The sequence below is a fragment of the Aethalodelphis obliquidens genome, unplaced genomic scaffold (assembly GCF_003676395.1).
Source record: "Aethalodelphis obliquidens isolate GAN/ISIS:26980383/991018 unplaced genomic scaffold, ASM367639v1 scaffold25, whole genome shotgun sequence".
Lineage (NCBI taxonomy): Eukaryota > Metazoa > Chordata > Mammalia > Artiodactyla > Delphinidae > Aethalodelphis > Aethalodelphis obliquidens.
This window is the reverse complement of record NW_020837969.1, coordinates 17308807-17322249: the sequence shown is the minus strand read 5'-3', so window position 1 is coordinate 17322249 and position 13443 is coordinate 17308807. Positions and strand designations below refer to the sequence as shown.

Genomic DNA, 13443 nt, shown 5'->3' with positions numbered 1-13443 from the left:
ATACTCTTGTAGCCATGTTGCTATTTAGATTTCCAGTTTTTTAATGGGGTTCTTAATGGCTTCATGAGGTACATGCGCTTCTGAAATAGTCATTGAGATTTTGTACATAGACCAGTTTCTGGAGTGAAGCCGTAAATCTTTAATCAGATTCTCTTGGGAACACATGTCTTAGAGAAGTTAAGAATGATTTAGAACATCACATGAAAAATGTACATATAATTCTTCAATATGAATTTGGCGCTTTGCCAAAGGGAAGAGCATTACTGGTAGATGAATAAAGATGTTTACCACAACACTAAACAAAATAAGGTAGATCTTTCCAGCAAACAAAAACAATAATATACACTCACTGTTCAATTCAGTGCCAGCGTTGGCCTCCTTTTGGATTAAAATGAACAGTTTCATATTGTGTCTTTAATCTTATCAGAGACAGCGCAGCATGAGAAACCTTGGTCCTGTAACTCTTACTACTCTCTCAGAAACAGCAAATGTCACTTTCTTATTAGCCCACCCCTAAATCATCAGGACTACCTATTCACATTACCGGGATTTTCAAACTAGCAACTAAACGTTGTAACAAACGGTTTACGGTTTTTACTGGTGAAGTAGTACTATTTGACAAAGCACGCCCATCTGGGTTCTATTTATTACGGTCCTTGACATATTTTATTATCATTACCTTCTTACTTGCAAATTCTTCTCAGAATAAAAAATAAATCGGGGACAAAAATCCCACTTAGAGGAACTCTACTTAGAAGCAGCCTCGGAGATGCGCCTGAGGCTGGGACCTCCAGGGAGAGCAAGAATTCGCCGCCCGGCAGAGCTCGGCCTCCCCGCCCGCCGGCGCCCACGGGCCTAGCCCCGGCCGAGCGCACGGCCAAGTGCACCGGGCCGTAGACAGACTCCGCGGCGCTGCAGCCCGACCCTCCTACCCCGAGGGCTGGCAGCGTGGCCTGGACTGTCGGGGCGGGAGGCGGGCTCGGGTGGGGGGTCGGCGAGCGCGGGTCTGGAGGGGGAGGAAGGGGGGAGGGGGAGGCGGTGCCCCCCGGCCAGGCCCCGCCCCCCGCGCGGCTACACAAGCTGCGCCCACCTGCCCAGCCCGCCTTCTGCAGCGCGGCGGCCCCGGCGCTAGTCTCGGCGCGGACCAGCGAGGCGGCGGCCGCTCCAGCAGCCTCCCCGAGCCGCGAGCCCCGACACTCTCCTGCCACTCGCCCATCCCCGGCCCCTCGTCGCGGCCCTCGCGCTGCCCCAGTAAGTTGCCGAGGGTCGGGCGGCGCGGAGGGGCCGCAGGCGAGGGGCGGCCTGGGCGCCGAGCCGGAGGGATAGGGCTGGGGCGGAGGCGCCCGGGGCCGCGTCCAGCTGCGCGCAGCTGCCTGGAGGCCGCGCTCCGGCCCCTCGGAGACGGAGAGTCCCGGGGCCGCGCTCCGGGCTTCGCCTCGCCCCGTGCGGCCCCCAGGGCGTCGGGATCCGCGGCCGCCGTGCGGGTCGTGGGGGCCGGTAGGCGGCCTGGCACGGCGACGCCGCGGTTCCCTTTGGCCGCCCTGGTCCCGAGGGGCCCTGGGCACCCTCGTGCGGGAGGACCGGCCGGGCCTCCCCACCCCGCCCTGCGCACTGGCGGGTCCCCGAAGTCGCCTGCCGCTCGCTTGAGGCTCTTGGGTTACATATAGGACACCGCTCGGAGCTCTGGAAGTCTTTTCACACCCCGACCTGCCCGGGACTGGTAGGACAGGTAAAATGGCTCGTCGTGCTGTCTGTTTGGGGTATTTTTTAAGTAATGGGGTGCAGCTTTAAACCCTTTTGAGATGGGCTATACTCTTTTAAGCCTATTTCATGCCGCCTTCAACCTTGAACTCCAAATACCATTCTTGACGTTTAGGAACTCTGCCGGTCAACCCCAGAGTACCCGTTCCTCCGGAGAGCTTTGCAAGTTCTGGGTATGCGTATATCCAATCCAAGGACTAACATTTTCAGAGATTGTATCTTAAAGATATTGAAAAGAAATCCGCTCACAGAGTTATATAAGTCTTTTGAAGTGCAAACAGTACCCAGATTTCAGGAGTAAAAATGTTCAAATATTCAAACTCTCAAATATTTATGCAGAACTGCCTAAAAAAGCAGTTTTTAGACTGGGGATAAGATTTATCTAGTCGTTTCTACAGAAACACTCATCCTTTTAACTAGGGGATATCGTCAGATTTTATTCAAGTAGAGCTATCTGAATCCCGGCGGGACTTGAGATACGAAGTCAGTGTGTCTGTGGCTTCCCACTTGATGCTTTTTTACTCTTGCCCTAGGCAGTCTTTAGAACCTCTGTCACTTCTCTTCCCCCTCAGCATTAATAATAATTATTTCCTCAGGAAATTGCAAACATTTGTGCTTGTGATCTTCTTCTAGAAGATGTACAGGGTAAGAATATGCTAATTATATGTTTATGGTTGCTTTTTCCTTTTTGTAATATTAAATCCTTTTTTTCTTTTAATCTCACTAAAGCTGGACATGGAATGATTTCTCAGTGAAATAGAACATATGCATTTTTATTTCTCCCTGAAAAGCTGCTAGTTAGCTACTCTGGATGACTCTGGAAGCCACATTATTTATTAGGAGTTTTCAGGTTTCCTCCCTTGCCCCTCATTTGGTTTCTGCTCTGTGCCTTGATTAGGGGAATGTCATTTACCTTACCTAGTCTTTTTGGGTGTGCCGTGGCCTTGGAAACCAGAGTAAAACTCTGCATGGTATCTGCAAGGATTCAATTCACAGAATCCTTGGCCTCGTTTAGCTTAACCTGTTACTAAAGCCCTTTTGATTCCAAAGTCTCTAATCATTATCCCTGGATTTAGAGGCTGGAAGGGAAGACATGGTACCTGCTGGAGTTTTAAAAGTCTGAAAATACTCTGGAGTTTTTCGTCTTGTACACTCATATGTTTTTGTCATTGGGACATATGTGTCCGAAGGATTTTAAAGTTCATGTTTCTTGCTTTCTACTGCAAACCTGCTCACCTTCTCAGAGTGGAGGTGCCTAGTCTCCTTTCTAGGTGGCCTACCTTGTTCTCTTCTCAGGCTGCCTTGCGTAATTTATCATTGGTTCTCCTGGCTCTTCTGGCCAGACCTGGAGCACTTGTCTGTGGCCATTTCTTCTCTTTTTTGGCCCTACTTTTTCAAATGGACTCTCCCTCATAGTTTTTCTTTGTGATTTCTCTATTTAGCTTAGTTTCTGTCTTCCCTTCTGTTTTGTTATATTTGCTTGCTGCTCCATATATCCATATCTGTCTCTCTATACATGTATGTATTTTTTAAGTGTTCAGAGCCATCTGCTTGTTTTATTTTGATGCCCTTCAGTGACCAACTTTCAAAACAGAACCTTGAAGATACCGGTAGGTTGCTATTTGTTTTATTATTTCCCCAAACAGGATATGAACACATCGATTTCATGGACTGGCTTCTTGTAGACTTACTGCATGTCAGACATTTAGAACAAAAGCAACATTTTCAGTTGAGTAGATTTCTGAATATTCACATACTTAGTAACATGTGCCCATTTGGATGTTTTGTCACCCAACTGAACACTGAAAAACTCAGTTAACTAAGATTTCAGTTACATGATACCTCTTGTCTAAATGATTTTGAGGACTTAAGTGGTTAACTTATTCCTACACCTTTATCTGAATATTCAAAACCATGTAAATATAGCCTGGATAAGAAAAAAATAATGATATTGTTCTTTTCATTGTTTTCTGTTTTAATAGTTTTTCATTCTACAGGCTGACACAATGTGTGGCACATAACATGTGCTCCTTATTGTTGAGTGAACGCCACTGATTTTAATACTTTAAGAAAGGGTGTATGTCTGTCTTCAAAGGTATATTCCTTCACTGGAAAGTACTGAGTCCCTACTCTGTACTCAGCATTAGACATCGAAAAGTAGTGTGCAGCTCCAATTTTGGAGAGATTCTACAATTATTTTTATATTCCGGAAACCCTCCATTGATGGATTTTAAGAGTAGTTATTTATTTTGTTGTAATTTTATGTAAAGTAACAACACCTATAAACAGATGACTTCAGTACTCTCTACACCAGGAAGCAAACAAGGAACACATTCTCTGAAATATGAAGATGATGTTACTTTCTGTTCCATCATCAAAAGCACATGTGCTTTGGCATTTCTGTTTTACTGGTAGTAACAAATTTGTCCTGACTCTTATATTTTCCTTTCATTGCGTTTCTGGCTATTTTCTAAGAAGTGGTGTCCGTGGAAATGTTGCAGATGCTATGGACAAAACCAAAGCAACAACTGGGGGTTCATTTCCACCAGACTCTAACTAGTTGATCAGGCTCTAACTAGCTGAGTTAAGATAATCAGAGCATGACTTACCTACTAATTTTTTTGTCCAATTTAGTAAAAATAACTGTTATATATTAATCTGTGGAAATAAGCAGTATGCTATTATTTTTCAAGTGCTTGTGGACTCTTTCAAACCTTAAATGTTTCTGAGAATGGCCTCTGCTGCCATTGTTAACCTTCTCATTGGTAAGTACAATTAGTGTTGACTTAAGGTTTGAGTTAATGTGGTTTTTGTTTAAAAGTCTGGATTTGAATATGTGGGTCACATCTCTTCTATTCATATTTAGACTTTTACTTCCAATATCTCTCCTCCGAAAAGTCTGTGGTTCTCGGTTTTTCTGGGTGTGTACGAACATGAATGGTTTGTTGAAAATCTTGAAGTTTCTTACATCCAAGATTGAAACATCAGCTGGGTGTCCTCTGTGATGACTTAGTACTGCAAATGTCATGTATTTAATTTTATGCCTTCTCCTTATCCCACTACAAAAATAAAATAAAAAATACAAAAATAAAACCCATACATTCACACCTATTCTAGTACTGCATACTAACTAGCGCCTCTGTTCAGAACTTGTATCATCTGGGATTCGGCAGTGAGGTGGATGAGATAAGAACATTTCATAACCTTTCTTCTAGGAGTTTAAAAAAAAAAAAAAGCCCTGACTATGTTATATTCATTTTTGGAATATTTTATGAACAATACACAACAAAGAATTTTTATGTTCCTTGTTGATTCTTGCTAGTTTTTCCCACAGTTGTGGGGAAAATTCTTTTCTTTCCTTCGCCCACTCTGGTTTCATCAAAGGCTTTAAAAGTCTTCATACAGTCATACCTAATACAATGCTGTTTATGCCATCAAAGCCCACTTCCTTCCAGTGGAGACCTAGTGATCACCGTGGATAGAGCTTGATGTCGCCAGGGATGCTGAACAGTACTGTAATTAAGATGCTCATTTTATGCTTCTACTGTTGCCCATCTTTTTTTTGATTTTAATGGATCTTTCCATTTAAAAACAGATGCTTGTCTTTTCAAAAAGTCAAGTTTAACATAAACCTTCAAGCTCACTTTTTATTCATTCTACTCCTTTGTGGGCAGGGAGATGTTATCTGAGTTGGTAACTTATAATTAGAAGATAAAAGTTGACGGGTTAGGCTCTTTTCTTCACTTGGCTCTGGATATCCAGCTGTCATCTGGTAAACGATGATAATGGTGATAGTTACTAGTGGAATTAACAGTCATTATATATTGAACCGTAAGGAAAAAATTGGTTCTCTTTGCATGTTCAGCCTTATTTGTTTACTTCCTCAATGTGAACTCGGGGAAGATTTTTCAGAATGCAATTCGATTTCTACTTTAAAAAAATCACACTAAAATCTCTAGAATTTGAAATATATTTGAGTGGTGGGGTGGGAAGTCATCTCTGTATCACATGCAAATTGTATTTTTCCAAAGTATCTGTATCCTTTGGATTTTCTCCCTCACCAGCCCCCATTCATCCTGCTGGTTTCTTAAAAAAAAAAAAAAAAAAAAAAAATGCATCCATTTGGTGGAAACAGCTGAATTTGATTTTTGTGAAACTAGCATGCGAAATCATAGTTTTTAGCAATTGTATGTACAAACAAATTACTGAAACACTGTTTTGATACATTGGGATTCCCTTGGAATAGGAAATATGACTTTGATTCTAAGAATATCCTAGGAGATGATCCATTTGGAGTCTTCCATGATCGGAGGTTAGCTAATCCATTTTGGATGAATATGTGTTATAAATATATACAGCCCAGATCGAGAGTCTGTAGAGAAGCGAAGAATAAATCAATGACTTTGTCTCTGTGGGCTTTGACCACCAGTGAAGGAGTTAACGAGTACACACACAGTAGGAAGAGAATGATAAAGCTGCCATTTGACTGAGCCATACACAAAGCTGAAGGTATCAGAAGGAGAAGTAACAGTGTGTTCTAAACTTTTTTTTTTTTGCGGTACACGGGCCTCTCACTGTTGTGGCCTCTCCCATTGTGGAGCACAGGCTCCGGACGCACAGGCTCAGCGGCCATGGCTCACAAGCCCAGCTGCTCCGCGGCATGTGGGATCTTCCCGAACCGGGGCACGAACCCGTGTCCCCTGCATCGGCAGGTGGACTCCCAACCACTGCGCCACCAGGGAAGCCCTAAACTTCTCTTTTTTATAATGTGTGTTGTGTTCCTGACATAGACTAAATGCTCCATCAATTTAAGGTACTGTTGTCATCACCATTACAGTTACTATTATTGGTGTTAAAACCACTATCACTCTTCCTCCTCCAGTTGCTCTTTGGTGAAACTTGGATCACTTAGACTTGAGTTCTGGCTGAGCATTTATTCACAAAAATTTGCATTTGGGAGGGGGCAATAATACTTATTAATCATTTGGCAGAACTGTCTGTCATTTATTACCCTGACACTCAAGAAAATTATGATGTTTAACTGAGAATTCAAACTATTCTGAAAGGTCTTAGAGGAAAGTTAAAACACATTAGGAGATTATATTTTAGGTGGACAATTTGAAGAATAAAGTCATTCCAAAAGTGCAGTCAAATTAAGAACATGAGATTATCTTAACTTCTCACTCTGACAGTTGAGTGTTATGTTGGTTAAGTTTAGTGCATTTATACAAACTTAGTGCGTTTAAAACCCATAAGGGGCCTTGTCAGGAATGTAAAAATCGTAAGAGGTCTTCAGCCATCCCTCCCACTTTTGCTTCTCCTGCAGGAGTCCCTCTGAAATCCAGGAAAGCAGTCCCCAGCTACAGTTAGTGTTGGTTCCAGTCTTGGCTTTCAGTTTAGAATGGACAAAGGACTGATAAAAAAAATGCTGGTTGCTGAAGAGATACTTTTCTATTACTTGTTAGAGAGGGGAAAGTTCTTTTGTTAGAAGGAAACACATTCGGTTCAGTTCCTACCATTGACCTAGAAGAAGAAAAAAATGTTCTAAAATAAATTATTTAACCAAAAATATATTTACTGTCATATTCAACATAGCTCTTCTATTGTACAAGGAGGGTTTTTAATGAAGATGTGCAACTGGGTACCACTGCTTCACCTTCCAGGTTTCAGGCTCTTGTGAATGTACCTTTTAAAAAAAAAATCTGATAATTGTTCCCAAGAGGTGGTATGTGTGTGGGGGAACAGGGAATTGATTTACATTCTCAGTGTAATAGGCAAATCTCTATTTAAAGGACTCCTGGGGTGAATCCATTTCTACTAGGTAAAAATCACTTCATAGGGTTTTTGTTTAATGGACCTCAGATGCTCAGAATTCCTTTAATCATAATTCTTTGTTTGCAGTACACTTTGTCATGCCATTATTGGCTCATGTATGGCCAATAAATATTACCCATTTTAGATTCTTGGGTTGGGTGGTGGGTGGATATTCACTGTATTATGATTTTAAAATGATATATGAATAAATAAAAATTTAAATTTCCCCTAAATAAATTAGTAAATAAAATTTTCACAAATGTCTCCTTTGTGTTTTTCCTTCAAGTAGAGAACATCTGTACTGAATGAAATTTTCCTTTCGTTCAGAAGGACAGCTTTCTTTAGACAGTGATTTTTTTTCCTCCTAAAATTCCTTTATATTCACTTCCATAACATTCCTGGTATCTTTTTTTTTTTTTTTTTGCGGTACGCAGGCCTCTCACTGTTGTGGCCTCTCCCGTTGCAGAGCACAGGCTGCGGACGCGCAGGCTCAGCGGCCATAGCTCACGGGCCCAGCCGCTCTGCGGCATGTGGGATCTTCCCGGACCGGAGCACGAACCATGTCCCCTACATCGGCAGGCAGACTCTCAACCACTGCGCCACCAGGGAAGCCCCATTCCTGGTATCTTGAAGCAAAGGATACTTATTATTTTTCAATGGGGCTCATAGTACACAGGATATTTGCAATTTGCTTAGGTGCTTGTCCTGATAAAAATCCAAATGAAAACTTCCTTGTAGTTTGTATCAACTTGGACATGAATTCCTCTGGGAAAAGCCTGTGTCCAAAAAAATTCAGGCTACTCTGTATAGATTTTTTATGTGCTTTAATTATCATATTAAACAACACAATTTTATACTTGTATTTCAATCCAACACAAAGATTTAAGTGGTTTATTTAATTCCGTTGTAATCTGAGCAATTGTTTGGGAGATATTTTCGTGAGACTTAGAAGGAGCCTGGGGTGAGCTTTGACACTCCATCCTAAGGGCTTAATAACATACTGGAGTGTTTCGGTGACATTAGGAATTTACCTTTGTTCCAAGGCAGCCCATGCTAGAAAACGAAGTCAAATTGACTATGATTAATCAGGCGAAGTGAAATTGCTGTTTCAGCTTTTAGTTTTTGACATTTTGCAGCGATCTGGACTTTCAGGAAGGAGTTGACAGAAGGACAAACAACCTTCATCCAAGTGTAAAACTTACTGAGAGTTCAGTTTTTTCATCCCTTTGAAATTAGAGGGCACTGCTGAGTTTTTAGTGCATCTCAGCACTTGGAGTAAGTATTGAGCACCAGCTCCGTGCCGTGTGAGCATGTGTCTGAAGAGGTGAATGAGAGAGGCCGGTGGGGCTCCCACTTTAGTCTCTGTGGAGCTTCATGGTGTTCAGAGTGAATAGTTTCCTCTCTTTGGCTTTTTAACCTATACTATGAATTTACATAGACACATTTGGAGCAGAAATTCAAGGTCATATTCTTTTTCGTAGAATCATATTAATGTTTACAACATGGGGTCCATGCTGTTTAAGCAGTCTGTGAAATGTAACTGTGTACCTCCTAAAAGACTGGACAAGTGAATCAGGTGGGAGAACTAAAGAGATTCAGGTTGAAAAAGAAAAGATTACATTGGCGTATGTCTTTTCTAATGAAAGGCTTCATGACAAGTTTCATACAGTTTTGATCAACTGTATTTGAACTAATGGCACTTAACAGTTCTTTGGTATAAGTCCTGTAGTACTGAGAATTCTTTGATATACAAAGATATCAAAGATGTCAAATTCTTTTGATTCTAATAATGTCTATACTTCAGTAGAAGAAAGAAGAACCACACATAGGCATGTAAAATGCCCCTACCCCATGGGAGTTCAAGAATCCCTGAATTCCAACCAGTGGACACCTAGGGTCTCTGGAACCCAGAATAAGAAAGAACCCTGCAACTCAGAAGCCATTTCAACCTGTGGGAAAACTGTCTTTGGAGAGAACACTTTGGGGCAGGATGGGGCCGTCCCGGTCATACATCCTTTCCCCTTGTTGATATAACATTGTTTGTGGCCTCCGAGGACGAGCTGAGGATGGGTTCAGAGGCGGGTGGGGCAGTGGGGGGCTCTGAGTTAAAGAGCCCGGACAATGACGCAGTGATGACAATTCCCGTTTGTGCCATGGTGGAAGCAGTTCCCTGGCCTTGAAGGGATACTTTGGACTTTAATTGTCACCAGCATCAAATTCCTCCAAAATTCTCAGAATTCTTTCCTCCAAATTCTGAGATTCACAGATGTCTATGTCTACCTGTGGGCCAGGAAATAAATTTGATTCTAAGTTAAACTGAGATCATTGAGTATGTATACACAATGGGAAGTATACACAAATGGGAAGAAAAAGAAAGAATGGATAAGAATAATCAGTGCTCTCTTTTCTTATCTAAAATTGGAATACCTTTCGAGTGACATTAGAAATCCAACCTTATGGCTCAATGTCAGTCTGACATGGATCTTCTTGTAGAAATCTCTGAAATGTAATAAACTTATAGTTTAATAGAACTAAAGAGGTCATAATAAAGACGTAAGCATCACCGCAGAGCCTTGTCAGTTTTCAAAGTATAAAATAACTAACTGAAGGCTTCCCTGGTGGCGCAGTGGTTGGGAGTATGCCTGCCGATGCAGGGGACACGGGTTCATGCCCTGGTCTGGGAAGATCCCACATACCGCAGAGCGGCTGGGCCCATGAGCCATGGCCGCTGAGCCTGCGCGTCCGGAGCCTGTGCTCCGCAACGGGAGACGCCACAACAGTGAGAGGCCCGCGTACTGCAAAAAAATAAAATAAAATAACTCACTGAAAGCTTTTCCTTTTACTTGTCATGTTTGTTTAATAGCATGCCTAATGAATAATAGCAAAGCAGAGTGAAGAATTTTTAAGTTGGTTTCTCTGCTGAAATTCTTATCCATTGCCAAACTTGTTTTGTAAGTGGTTAAGATCTGTAAGGTTTTGTTGCAAAAAGGCCCTCTTTTACATGCATTACATTTGTGACATGGTGGTTGTGTAGGTGGAGTCGGATCTGTGTGCAGTATTCATCAAGAAAACAGCACAAAGCGCATTTACAGGCCATGGAGAAACAACAGTGGGTGTTGATAAAATTTGTAGTACTAGAGCTTCGAAAACGTGCCTGTTGTAAACTCTCCTGAAGCTTAGAGTTCCACCTTTAAAACAAAATCATTTTTTCATTAGATGATAGTACATGAATAAGGCACTGCATCCTGGAAGTTTGGTTCTACCGTTGTAAGGATGGTGACACACTGTCGTGCCGGCAGGTTTTGTATTCCATTCCCTAAGCTTAACAATACACCGAAAGCTGTCTTGTGGGCAGTTTCTCAAGTTTGGAAGCTTTCACCTCCAGCCCCCGTGGTCATGGACAGTTACTGAGTTCTTGGCTTTAAGTGTACCAAGCACGGTGCTAGGCAGGTTTGTAAAGGAAGTAGCCTCCTGAGAATGACATTTTAGAGCTCTCTTTTAACAGTTAAGAAAGTGAGATCTTAAGAGTTGTAACTCATCTGAGGTCAGGACAGCTAGGAGCAGAGTGAAGACGTGATTTCAAGCTTTTTGACTTAGCAAAAGCGCTCATTTATACCAGGCCATTCCGTTTGTGTAAAAGCAAATCCTAATCACTATAATACACTACTTAGGTGGTAGGAATTTTATAAGTGGGGATCAAAAGACAATTTTAACTTGAAAGTTTTTGATCTTAAAATTTCTTGGAAATTAACATATTTGAATAAGACATTTTAGTAATAGCGACAAGCTCGTGATGTGAACAGTTTTTATTAAATAGCATATTTTAGCCCCCAAAATGGAAAAATGTAATCTTAACCTAAAAATAAAAAGACTTTACACATGGATTCTAAGCCATCTAAAGTCATTAGGATTTATACCTCGTAAGTGGTGCTTTTAAACAAGTTCTGTTTGGAGTGCTGTTGTGCTATCTTTCAAAAAAAAACCTGTTTGAATTTTTGCTTTTTCTGATATCATAGCTAACAGATGGTTTGCACTTAGTTCAGTGAACCAAACAAAAAAAGAACAGACTTTGCATAAAATTTCTGTTGATGGTGCATTTTATCTCACTGAAATGGATCACATGAACTTTCTGAATAATGAATAGCATATTTACATTATTCTGATCTTTTTTGCTACAGAGTAAGAAAGAAATGTGAAGGACAAACAGCCTAGTATTATCATTTTAAAAGTTATTCTGGTGAATTAAAGTATTTTTCTATTCTTAACTGCCTTGCTAATGCTGGGTATGTTCCATGAGCTGCTTGCAAAAAAATTGTTCCAGTGACTTTGAAAGCCTAAGGAACTGTTTATCTCATTGAACTACTAGAACTGGTAGTAAATTAATTTTTATAAGGATTTTAAGCCTTAAAGTTTCAAGAACCCACATCATTTTGCTAATCCCAATTTTGAAAGAATTTAGTAGAGTTGCAATCCAATATTTGACTTTCTATTGATTCACCATCACCGGCCTGTTCATAGTTGTTGGTCGATGCTTGTGTGTGGTGGGAAATGTGTACATGATGGTGGCCTAAGGTGGGCAGGATGGTATTACCGAAGTGGAGGTAACTTGACTAGTGAGGAGTGCAGGTAGCAGCTTAGTAGTTGGTACCAATGGTGATTGAAAGTTCAAGAGTCTTTCGTTTTAGGAATGGGGCTTTACTTCATCACATACAATTTTAATTCATTACATATTAGACCAGAGAAATCAGTAAAGTGGAGCTATATAATTTCACTTCTAATTTTGTATGCATGAATCAGAATTCAGACTGTTTCAAGAATTAGAAGAAAGGTGCTCATTTTATTGAACTAAGTATAATTTCTGTTGAGTGAAATAAAAGGGGAAAAAAGAATGCAAAAGTCTTTATTTTTTTGCCCTCCCCAAAATGATATATGTAGAATAATATTTGTTTGTTTTTTGTGGTACACGGGCCTCTCACTGTTGTGGCCTCTCCCGTTGCAGAGCACAGGCTCCAGACGTGCAGGCTCAGCGGCCATGGCTCACGGGCCCAGCCGCTTCACGGCATGTGGGATCTTCCCGGACCGGGACACGAACCCATGTCCCCTGCATCGGCAGAAAGACTCTCTACCACTGCGCCACCAGTGAAGCCCTAGAATAATGTTTTAAGGCAGAGAAAGTAATGTTTCTCTAGTATTCTTGTCAACAGAACTTCTACTGTAATTATTTTCTGAATTGGATTTTTCATGTCTTTAGAGGCATAATATATGCATTGCTAGTTTAATAAATCATGAGATTCTAGGCTCAGAAGAAGCCTATACATTTCATTTTAAGCAGAAACATGCCTAACCATTCCTCATAGGCATGTGTACTATGTAAGAGTGAGCTGGAGATTGTACATGTGCAGACATAGCTGCAGGAGAGTCAAAATTTCCTAACTAGTATCGTAAATAATAATATTTTCATATTTAAAAACAAAATGTTGAGACTATCTATAACTGAAGAAAACAATCAGCATTTTGTCCTTACTTTCTTAATCCCCCAAACGTCTATGTAACAGTGTAGGTCAAAAAGGAAAATCCTGGGCTTCTCTCAACCCACAAACAGCATGTAAATATCAAAGGCACGTAATAATCTTGATTCTTCCCTGCAAGAGTCCATGCTCTGCCCTTACAGGATTGCTTGGGAGCAAAGTAGCTGAGCACATTCATGAGGCTTCCTTTACCTCACACAGTCTCCCGTTGATTTGCTCCCAATTCCCTGGGTACAGGCATGTGATACAAATGAGTGAAACAGGTTAGTGCAAAATAGTAAGGAATGGTTGGGAACTGTGAACCAGAGAGCAATCCATTTTAAAATACCGTGTGTCCCAA

At 41.3% G+C, this 13443-nt stretch overlaps 1 protein-coding gene across 3 annotated transcripts in view; it reads left to right on the top strand.

The window, feature by feature from the left end:
- The first annotated feature begins 1153 nt into the window (after positions 1-1153).
- SLC7A2 (solute carrier family 7 member 2) overlaps positions 1154-13443 on the top strand; it is a 74174-nt gene continuing 61884 nt past the window's right edge. For 2 of the 3 annotated variants that reach the window (XM_027122695.1, XM_027122697.1), the window contains exon 1: positions 1598-1729. The gene's annotated coding sequence lies outside the window, so the exon portion shown is untranslated. Of the gene's footprint in view, positions 1252-1597; positions 1730-13443 lie in introns of those variants that run through there. The other variant, XM_027122696.1, reaches the window with a different exon arrangement.